We start from the raw sequence: 10546 nt of genomic DNA, 5'->3' as shown, positions 1-10546 counted from the left end.
CAAGTAGGGTCACTTTTCACAGTGCATGAGGTATGAAATTTAGCTTTCTCATCGAACTCTACGTCTTGGTGAAATTGGTTTTCAATTTTATTGTAGTTTTGGACAAGTTGGTGTGTGGGGGGAGTCGGCCTCTGCCGAGGTGGGTTTTTAATTTTACTGCTCATAGTAGCTATTATAAGTTTTGTTGGTTCGTTTCCAACTTTGGCTCTTGCCAGAAACAGATGCTGGTGAGATTTGATGGGTTTAGGTGAGATTTGATGCATGATTGCCGGTGATGGATAATAGAAGAGTTGCCGCTACATGAAGCTGCGTCATTTGGCTGTGGTTGCGACGATCCTCTTCGAAGCGGTGGAGAAGCAAGTGTGGTCATAGCTGAAAGTGAGGTGGATATGAGGGTGGTCGGGGATTGGGTCGGGTTTGGCCCTGGGTTTGCGGTATATTAAACAATGAGGTCGATCGAGGTCAAGGATTATGAGGTCCCAGCTGCATCGCATAGGTTTGATTTATAGTGAAAGATCAAATTTTGATTTGGAATTCTGATATTTGGTAGATTTGGGCCATGAACTAGAATGAAAGTTCTTGTTCTCGATCTTGATCTAATTGAATTGGGGACCCTAGGTTTTTGTTAGTTATGAATTTGGGGAGTGAATCTATTGATGATAATCACGCAAAGCTACAAACACTGTCCCATTGTGTTAGTGTTGATGCTGATGATGGGATAGTGTTGAAAGAAAGAGAATAGAATAACAGGTCATCCGGTCAACATTTTCAACCGTTAGATTTCAGACTTGATATCCAACGGTCCATACTAAGCTGACATGCCCAAGTATGGCAAGCTCGAAGCATGGAAGAATTTTTACTCAACTTATTATTTCTATATAACATTCATACATGCTGTTACTAACACCGTTAACTCAAGCGCCACATGACTTTTTTTATGGGTGTTCTCGTCCATTTACATTTTCTCCTACCCTTATCTATTAGTCAGCGATTCAAAGGCTACAAATAGGATTAAACCCTTCAAGAAACTAGGAGCAACTAACGTTGGCACAAGCACTAAGAATGGAGATGGAGCCAAACCAGGAGCCCACAAGCCATAGAAGTACTGATGCTTGCAGTTGCAAACTTATGACATTTTGTGACATTCATGGCCATTTGTTTCTATGACATTTTATTATCCTTTTGTGTTAGAAAACAATTAAAGTACAATTGATGCTGCTCCTTTGAATATTTTGTGTAACAAATGGTTGTACTTTTGAAACAATGCAAATGTCTTATGGAGCTTGTTAATCTATTTGAACTCATGAATATTAGTAGTACATAATTTTAGTAGCAGTAGCAACTGTGACACTTCATTCCTTATAATAGCACCCTACATACGTACTTGTAGTAGCATGATCATGGACAAAGGGAGATTGTTGCATTGATAATACAAAGGCAAATATTATGATTCTCATCCAATCGACTATCTAAAACAACAACCCTTTTAAGATGAGATGCCCAACAAAACTAGTTAACCAAAAATAAAAAACAAAATTGCAGTAACCAAAAATTCAGTCCCAGGTCCCCAATGATACTAGCTATTGGACCATTACCCAGCCTATACCAATCAATCACATAGCCAAAAATGAGTACAATTGCGGAGAAGGGTGAGTCTCAGAAGCTATTCCCATTTCTGGTAATAACCATCCATTCACAATATATCAATGACAGAAATGACACATTGATATATATTGAGTTGGGTTTAACTTTTGGAGGGAATATTGCAAACCATGAACAAATATTTAGGAGGGAGTTATAACTTTTGGAGGGAACTAATTGATCTAGTGAAAGCTATGAGATTTTTCGAGGGAAAACATTAAGGGACGAAAACACCCATAGAAAAAGCTATGTGGCACCTTGAGTTAACGGTGTTAGTAACGGCGTGTATGAATGTTATATATATAGAAATAATACTTTCAAGTACCAAAGTGATTTATTTAGAAGATGAGATACCAAAGTGTAGAATGAGTTTAAGTTGAGGTACTCTTTGTGACTTTTTCCCTTGTTTATGTAAGAATGTGGATTGTTGTATATATATATATATATATATATATATATATATATATATATATATATATATTGTTTGAACCCGAGTGGCCCGTTCTCTGACACGGGTCAGGTTGCGGCCCATTTCTTCAGAAGCAGCTAAAGGTTCATCGAGTTGGGCTTCTTCTGCAGCAATCGCATTCTCAACAGAGAGCTAGCGAACAAGGCAGATACTTGCTGCTATACACATGGCGAAGCTACCACCAAGGAAGAGAAGGATCCTCATTCGCGATCAAAAGCAGTCTCCTTTGCATGGGGGGCACGCTAAAATTCTGATCTCCTAACACCTGCCCAAGTTTCGCCAGTTCACTGCATACCAGACATCAAATACATGGGGGGCAATAAAGTTGGCAAAAAAAGCGTCAGTTCATGACAAAGGCAATTCAGATTGTGGCATTCAAGCTTTATGACCTATTTAGAGGCCTATATGGAATCAGTCAAGTAATTTCAGTCAAGCCAATACAAGTGGCTTTGGAGCAACGACATTATAAGAGCAGTGCTGATTCAAGACCTCTTCAGTCAAGACGAAGGCTTTTGACTTCGAGGTCTGGGGGGGCAATGTTTGAACCCAAAATGAGCATTTTGGCCTGACAAGGCGTGTCTTGGAGAAATTGAGCCAATGTCAGTGGCTCAAGCTATATATTATGGACAAGTTCAAAATATATTATTTAGAGGCTAAATAAAGCCTACCTGCAGAATTATGGAAGATTATGCGAGCTGCAAGAAAAGGAAATGATGGAAGCATGGAAATGAAAAGTCAACTTTAGCACATTTTCCTACTTCGGCTAGGAGAAACCGAGCTAAACAAGGAAGGAGGGGCGGCAGACTAACCAAACGAAATCCAAATGAGCTAAAACTTTCCAGATTAATTCTAAACATCCCAAGGATCATTTATTATGAATAGTGCAAGAGCTAGTTTGGAGTGGAAAACCTTCAAACAATCAGTCCAATTTTCTGAAAGACAAAACTGGAAAACCGGACCTGTAAGGAGTCCAGCAGCGTTTACGGCCCAAACACATGTAAGTAAGCTCTGAAATTTTACCAGAATGATCTACACTCATGGTGGATAATTTGATATGAAGAAGTCGAAGGCCCATTCTGAATTCTTGGTGGAGATATAATTGAAGGAATAAAGGAGCAGAAAGTGACTCAAAACCACTCCAAAACTCATCATTTTCAATTCCATTAGTGCTTAAGTGCCTAACCCACCATAATTCCATTTAGTACTCCATAATTCCATTAAGTGCTCCATGATTCCATTAGTGCTTAATAGGAAAACCTATCATGATTCCATTAGTGCTTAAATGGAAAACCCATCATGATTTGTTTAAGGTCAACCATTATGGCTTGGTAGCCTATATATAGAGGCTACAACAAGTAAGGACAGACAATTCATCAATTAATCTCTACGATTATACAAGCCTCCCCAGAACAACCAACTCTCTCTCTTACCGGTGACCACACTCCAGCCCAGTCTCCTTGGGAGCCGACTGTCAGTACCACCAAACCCTCTGTCAACGTGCTTCGGTCCTAGTCTCCTCAGGAGCCGACTGTAGTGCCGCGACCACAACGGTTACGGAACCAGCCAAGCAAGGGTAACGCCTTCGCAAACCAGCCAAGCTAAAGTCACACTTTAGCAAGTTCTCCCCACTTCCCGGTGATTTTCGCTCTGATCGATCTACAACGTCGATTATCGATTGTGTGATTTCGAAGAAGCTCAACAAAAGTCCTCACCACGAGGCACAAAAAATCCCGCGACGAGGTTGGTGCTCTCCTCGTCCACAATCGCTCAAAAGAAGTCAGGTCAAGGGACACCCCCAACGCCCGCACAGAAAAGTTACTGTTGACCAACTCAAGAAAAACTGGAGCCAAACATATATATCTACTGGTTAAGATTCCCTCGGTTATAGATTTTTGTTATATTGGATTGTCTAGGTCAGAAGACTGAGGGCACCAGGAGAAAGATATTCACCATTGTCAATCACATTAATCAAGGACTTCGGAAGTTGATTCGCACTTCATAAGTGTTGGAGTCCATCGATTTTAAAATTAATTGTCTAGATGTGAATAAGGGTTAGCTGAGATGGCAAGGCGCTGGTTTGAGTGGAACCCTCACTCAAGTTGAGCTCCAACATTCACAAGTCGCTCGTTGGTAGGTTACTGAGTACCGGGGTCTTGCGGGACCCATGCGATACTGGTGAAGGTGTCAGCTTCCTGAGAGTATGAGTCATCACGAGACTCTACTGTCAGATGCTTACAGGATTTTAAGGTTGAAATTAAAACCTTAAGCTGCGGGATCTAACTGCTCTCACGTGGTAATTGGCGCTGAACCCAGATGTTAGTGGATTCAAATTTGCTCATCACCTAAACATTGATGGTGGTATCACCACTCAATAACTTAACTATGGTTAATACTAACAAATTAATCTTTTTTAATTTATCTCTCTCTCTCTCTCCACCACAACTGCAAGTCTGCAACTGTTGCCTCCCTCATCTCCCCAAAACCCAGTTTAGTTGGGTTCTTGCGAGCTATGAGTGGTTCATAATTAATGTTCCTGAGCTGGCTGCCTCTCCCGTTGTGGGGGTTCTTTTTTGAATTATGCAGAACTAGGCCAAAATTAACTCAATAACCTGATGTTAATAAGGGAATTTTGTGCGTGATTCAGATATCGTGTGAAGCTTGACAGCGTGAGGATGGTGTGGGAGCTAGAAACACACTGCGGTGAAAGAATCTTGGGTTTTCTTGGATTTGGGAGTTTCTGGGAAGGTTTGGAGGACAGTTTGGAAAGTAGTAGCTGAAGACTGGGTTTATGCTTGAAAGAAAGCCTGATTTCTCTGGGTTTTTTGCCCTCCCCTTTCCCCTTTGCTTCCAATCTCATTTTATAAGCTCAATTGGGATGTTATGGTGGTAGCACTTGGGGTAAAGAATGATCAATTGGGATGTTATGGTGGCAGCACTTGGAGTAAAGAATGATTATTCTTCCATTCATATAGCTTTTCTGGAAAAAGAAGTTTATCTTGGTTTATCTATTCATGTATTGGGTTGTTGCGGGGACAAAAGGTGCGATATAGATTGCTGCAGGGAAAAATGTGAGATACTATTGCTGCAGGGAAAGGAATAACGAAGAAGAAGAAAAAGGAAGTTGGACTTTTTATGGCATGGGCTTTGGGCTTTAAAGGAGGAACTAGCCCAATCTTCTTATTTCACCATTTCGTCTTTGATTTAAGTCTTTTGGGCTTAGATTTCGGACCCAAGACCGAAATCACCAATGACACTAAATCAGTAGACGAACATCATGTGTTTCCGTAACCTTCCACACCATACCCACGTCTGCAAGCCCCAAGACTGCGTGGATGTGGCTTGGGTCCACATCTAGGATGCGTTTGCTTGGCAGATTAAAATTGAGAAATGAATATAAAATTCCTGAATACCGTAGAACTTTATCCGGATTGTGCGTTTATACTAATTTATGTCATAAAAACGTACTAATTTTACTGTATGATTTTTCGAGTATCAACACCCGTCCAAATACTATTGTTCAAAAAAAAAAAAAAAAGTTAAATGTATAGATTTTCCTTTTGTTCGTTTTCGGTGGCTATCAAAATGAAATAATTGCATCTAAACCCAAAACCTGCTATCACTCAATAAAATTCTATAGAAAAATTAATAAACATAAACATGTGAAATATACAAGTAGATGGCATGTCGAGCATGGATGGTTTGCGTACGTAGAATTAAATTGACCAAGTGGTGTTAGCTTAGTGGTTAGAGCGCTCACTACCTAGGATTCATGTCCTGAGTTCAAGTTACCATGGGAGTAGGAGTGAAATCTTTTAATCCTTTATTAAAAATAAATAAATAAATAAATAAAATAAAAAGACCTAACACACTGGCTACGCAGTTATGATTCAGTTATTTATGTATGTAGGTGGAGACTGACACTGACATTACAATGCGATATTTACCTGGTCCTCAATATATGCATGGGTTCATTAATCATTATAGGGGGATACCATGTGATGCTTTTAACCTAATTTTAAACTTCGCACATTGGGAAGCTTCATTTCATCTAGAAAATTATGGGATCTCTTGCAACATATCTCCATTATATATCCATTGGGTTTTGATAGTGATTACGTTGGCGGTGCTTAAATAGGTTATTAGGTGGAAATTTGGTAGTTAGCGATTCTGAAAAGGCCGAACCTATCGAATGCATTTTGAGGATAATAAGGATTGAAAGAACAATTGGAAACAGACTTTTAGAGTTATGGTGAGTTGTAGGCAAATTGTCAACTTTCGGAGTTAAGGCTATTACTTTTTCTTCTTTATCTTGGTCAACACAAATCCACCTTTTGCTGTCCAAAACTGTATAAGCTTGCTGTCGTGTCCCTTTTACTGTAGTAGCACAACTTCCATTTTTTTTTTTTTTGTGTGCTGCATGCTTATATGTCTACGCGTTGTGTATGTGTTTGAGGTAGGTACTACGAAAAGGTATGCGGCTTTAGCTTGGAATATGCATGTGTATGCTTGTAGTTGATTAGGAATAGCATTCTTTTGTCTATTCATCTTGTTTTCCTCTTCTTCTTTTTTTTTTTTTTTTGTAGAACGATTGCATGTATCGGTGTGCAGGGCTGTGTTTGCTTGGTTGTTATAATTTGTTTGAGAGCAATGCACCGATGGTGGATTTATCACAATATATTATAGTGTCGTGGCATATTTTGGCATGGTATTGCGTACTTTGTTAATGTATGATTGGGCTTGGCCTTTTGCCTGCTTGTTGGTGTTGGACAGGGCTTACTATTTACTAAAAACCAATTGCTGCTGCTCACAGGTTTTTTTATTTTTTATTTTTTATTTTTTTTTGACAGAAGGGTTTTCTTTTGTTTGCAATGGCTCGAGCATATGAGTCTTCTCAGCCCATTGAGCTTCGTGACCACTACTTCTCACTGGAGGATGGTCTCATTCCTACTTCTACCGCGGGGGATTGTGAAGGTAGCTCAGATGGGGCATTTCGTGAATTTTCTGAGCGTTTTGTTTCTTCCAAGTCCATATCCAGGTTGCTTATTGAGAGAGGAGAGTACCCTGCAGTGCCTATATGTTTCCGGTATCCTGCGAGGACCACTGCGGGTTGGCCAGAATGGGTTAGTTTTGAGGTTCAGCAGGAAGAGCTTGAGGAGGCCCTTATAGGGACTGGAGTGAAGATTTCACTGTTTATTTCCGACTTTTCTGAGGTTTACAAAGACGACATTTGCCTCCGCCATGTGATACGGAGATGGAGTCATGAAACTCACACGTTCATCTGCTCGTGGGGGGAATTTACTCCTTCTCTGGAAGATGTTTGCAATATTATGAGGATCCCAATCGTTGGGGATGGTCATCCCCTTAATATAGAGCTGGACAGGGCCCAGAAGAAGAAGCTACAGGTTTTAGAGAAGGGTGCTTATAATTCCAAAGAAGTGTTCCGTTTTTGTAACTGGGTGAGACACTTTTGGGGTTCAACGGATGGAGGCAAGTTTAAGAATGGTACGGGTTTTGGCTCTGGTTGTCGGGTCGAAGCTATGTTTGCTTATTGGTTGAGCAGGTTTATTTTTGCGGATTTTCCCTATGAGAATGTGCAGCAGCGAGTCTTCCCATTGGCCATTATGCTAGCAGCTGGTACTTGTTTTCCGCTTGCTCCTCTCTTTCTTAGTCATCTATACAGGAAGCTTGATCTGATTTCAAAGGATGATAAAGAAGGTGCGGGGCAGTACGGTATTGATTCTTTAGTATCCACCTTCTTCCTTCAAGTGTTCATATGGGAGAGATTCAAAGGTTTGGCCGTGGAACCTGTAACCCCGGAGTCCCTTCACCAACTTGAGGGAGGCAAAAGAGATTTCAATTTAGTAGGACTCCCATTGTGCTGTAGATGGTTCAGAAGGAAAGCCAAGAAGGGTGCATTTAGGCCTGCTGTCCTAGATGACATTGGACAATTCAATTTCAGGCCGTATTTTACTGCTCACGACTTCCAGACATTTCCTTTCTTTTATCCAGAAGGTAACTCATCACCGTTCTTGGAATCCATTGAGTTGCTTCTAGCTACTAGTGCGCAGTCCATAATAGCATGTGGTGATTTCTTCGACCCTGCGATGGAGATATATTCCCCTCATAGAGTTAAGAGGCAATTTGGCATCGATCAGGATGTGCCATCGCATCTATCCTACGGTGGACATCTTGGGGATTGCATTATGGCTTTCACTCGGACATGTGGTATTTCTTGCAGCGGTATACTTTCTGATATTCTTGGGAAGAAGGATAGTGTCGGTTCTCCTACATTAGCGTTCTTGAGATTTTGGGAACTGCAACTGTGCGAGTTCAAGAGGTTTATTAAGGCTGGTGGTACTAGGTTGTGTCCAAAAGTTAGCAGCGAGAACAAGAGGCTGCTCCACAGTAGCAGTGTCATGGGTGTGATGTCTAGACTTAACCTTCCCTATATCGAGGTATACTCGAATGGTATAGAGCGTGTGGTTGGTCATCTTAAAGGTGGGAATGATTTTGAGGCGGGCTTGATTACCACAAGAATAGAGAAGGGTGACAAGTTGGTGGTAAAAGGCAAAGTCAGAACTACTGAGAATGGAGAAGAGAGTAAAAGGAAGGTTCATTGCTTCAAACCTAAGGTGGCAAAGAACCGCATTCCTCCTCCGGTTGTTAAAAGCGCCTTTGGTGTTAAAGTGATACTACCGTCGGATTTGGTTGATGGAAAAGGGAAGAAGAGGAAAACTGCTTCTAGCTCAAAGCCACGTAGAGCCACTAAGTTAAAGGTTACACGTGATGCCTCACCCAATGTCCTCAGGCGAAGTTCCCGCGTTGCCAACATGAGTTTTTCAAAACGTAAACTTTCGTCTAAGGGCGTTGTTTGTGTTGATCTTAGTGACGCGCCAAGTGATGATAGCGAGGGTAACCCCCTTAGTGATAGTGTTGACACATATGAGGAGAATGACGATCGGGTGAGTTTTGTATATGCTTGAGGATTTTGTGTTATTTCGCAAGAGAATATTTGCTTCTTTGCCTGCTACTATATGATTTTGGTAGTTGCTTTTGGCATGTATTTGTGCTTTGCATAACGGTTTGTTGTTTTGCAGGGTAATCGAAACGCGACTTTGAATAAGGGGATTACTGCGGTGATAACCCAGTATGTAACCAAACTCGGGTTTCTGTACTCCTGCATGAATTATATATATATATATTTTTTGTTTTTCTTTTTTTTCTAAAATTTCCCTTGCATGTGACTTGTTAGGTAGCTGGTGCTAGTGTTGTAATGAAGGACTCTGCTGTAGCTCTCGGTCCTTGTGCGAATAATCGTAACAAGCAGGTGCGCAAAGTTGTGAATTGGTATAGGATCACTTGGTGTCAATTGCGACCAGTTTAGTATTGAAATTTTTTTTTTTTATTCTGTTCGCATGTGATTTATTAGGACATTGGCACCGATGATTTGGGGAAAGAATCTGTTGCAGATGGTAACCTTTGCGAGGATAATCATAATGAGCCGGTATGTAGTGTTCTGAGTTATTAATGCATTACTTGGCGTTGACTATAGTGTGTTTTAGCCCCCATGATTATGTGGAATATGGGAATAAATAGACATAGTCCACATAATCAAGCCCTTTTTTTTTTTTTTACGAGTCTTGCATATTGCATTCTTGTCCTCCTGTACGTCTCTCACGAATCTTTCACTCTCCCCTTTTTGGACAGGGCGGGTCAGTTTTATTGACAATTGGAAGGACATCGTTTGAGCCCCACCTCTCTAAGACATTACCAAGGGAGAATGGCGTTGCTGCTGCAATCTTGACCAGTAGAGAGATTCCACTTTGCGCTACTTCCGCTTGCTCTCTTGCTCCTAACTTGGATAAATCAGAAAGGATGTCAAAAGCTGATTTGGAGATGCGGTTTAGAAAGTTTACTTCTTCTTTTGACACTGAGGATCGCTTAAGTATTACTATTGACGATATTGCACGCCCATTGAGCGGTATCCAATCTTCTTTTGAGGGTGGAAAAGTCCCTTCAGAGTTTGTGGCTCCACTCACTAAATTTGCGGAAAGGTACGGTGGAGGTAGCTTCTCTAGTTTGTTTGTAGAAGGAAAAAGTGTCCGTCAGAAGCAAAAATTGGTTGAGGAGTTTGGTTCTGTGTTGTATAGCATGGAGACTGAGGAAGTGAAAAACGAGGAGGCTTTCTTGATTTGGAGGGATGCATGTCGTGACATCATAGATTGGGGGCTTAAAGTCGACTTTATGCTTGATCATTTGAAGCAAGCTGCCAGGGATTTTTTTGGTTATATGCTCAGGCCCAGTGGATTAGAGAGTAGTTGCAGGGAGATCATCCAAATGGAGGAAGCTATATCTCAGTTGAAGAAAACACTTTCGCATCTTGAACAAAAATTAGGAAAGGCGCGAGAAGACTTACACTTTAGACTTGGCGATGAC

Source organism: Rosa rugosa, chromosome 3 (genome assembly GCF_958449725.1).
Source record: "Rosa rugosa chromosome 3, drRosRugo1.1, whole genome shotgun sequence".
In the NCBI taxonomy this organism is placed as follows: Eukaryota; Viridiplantae; Streptophyta; class Magnoliopsida; order Rosales; family Rosaceae; genus Rosa; species Rosa rugosa.
Note: the sequence above shows the minus strand (reverse complement) of the source record.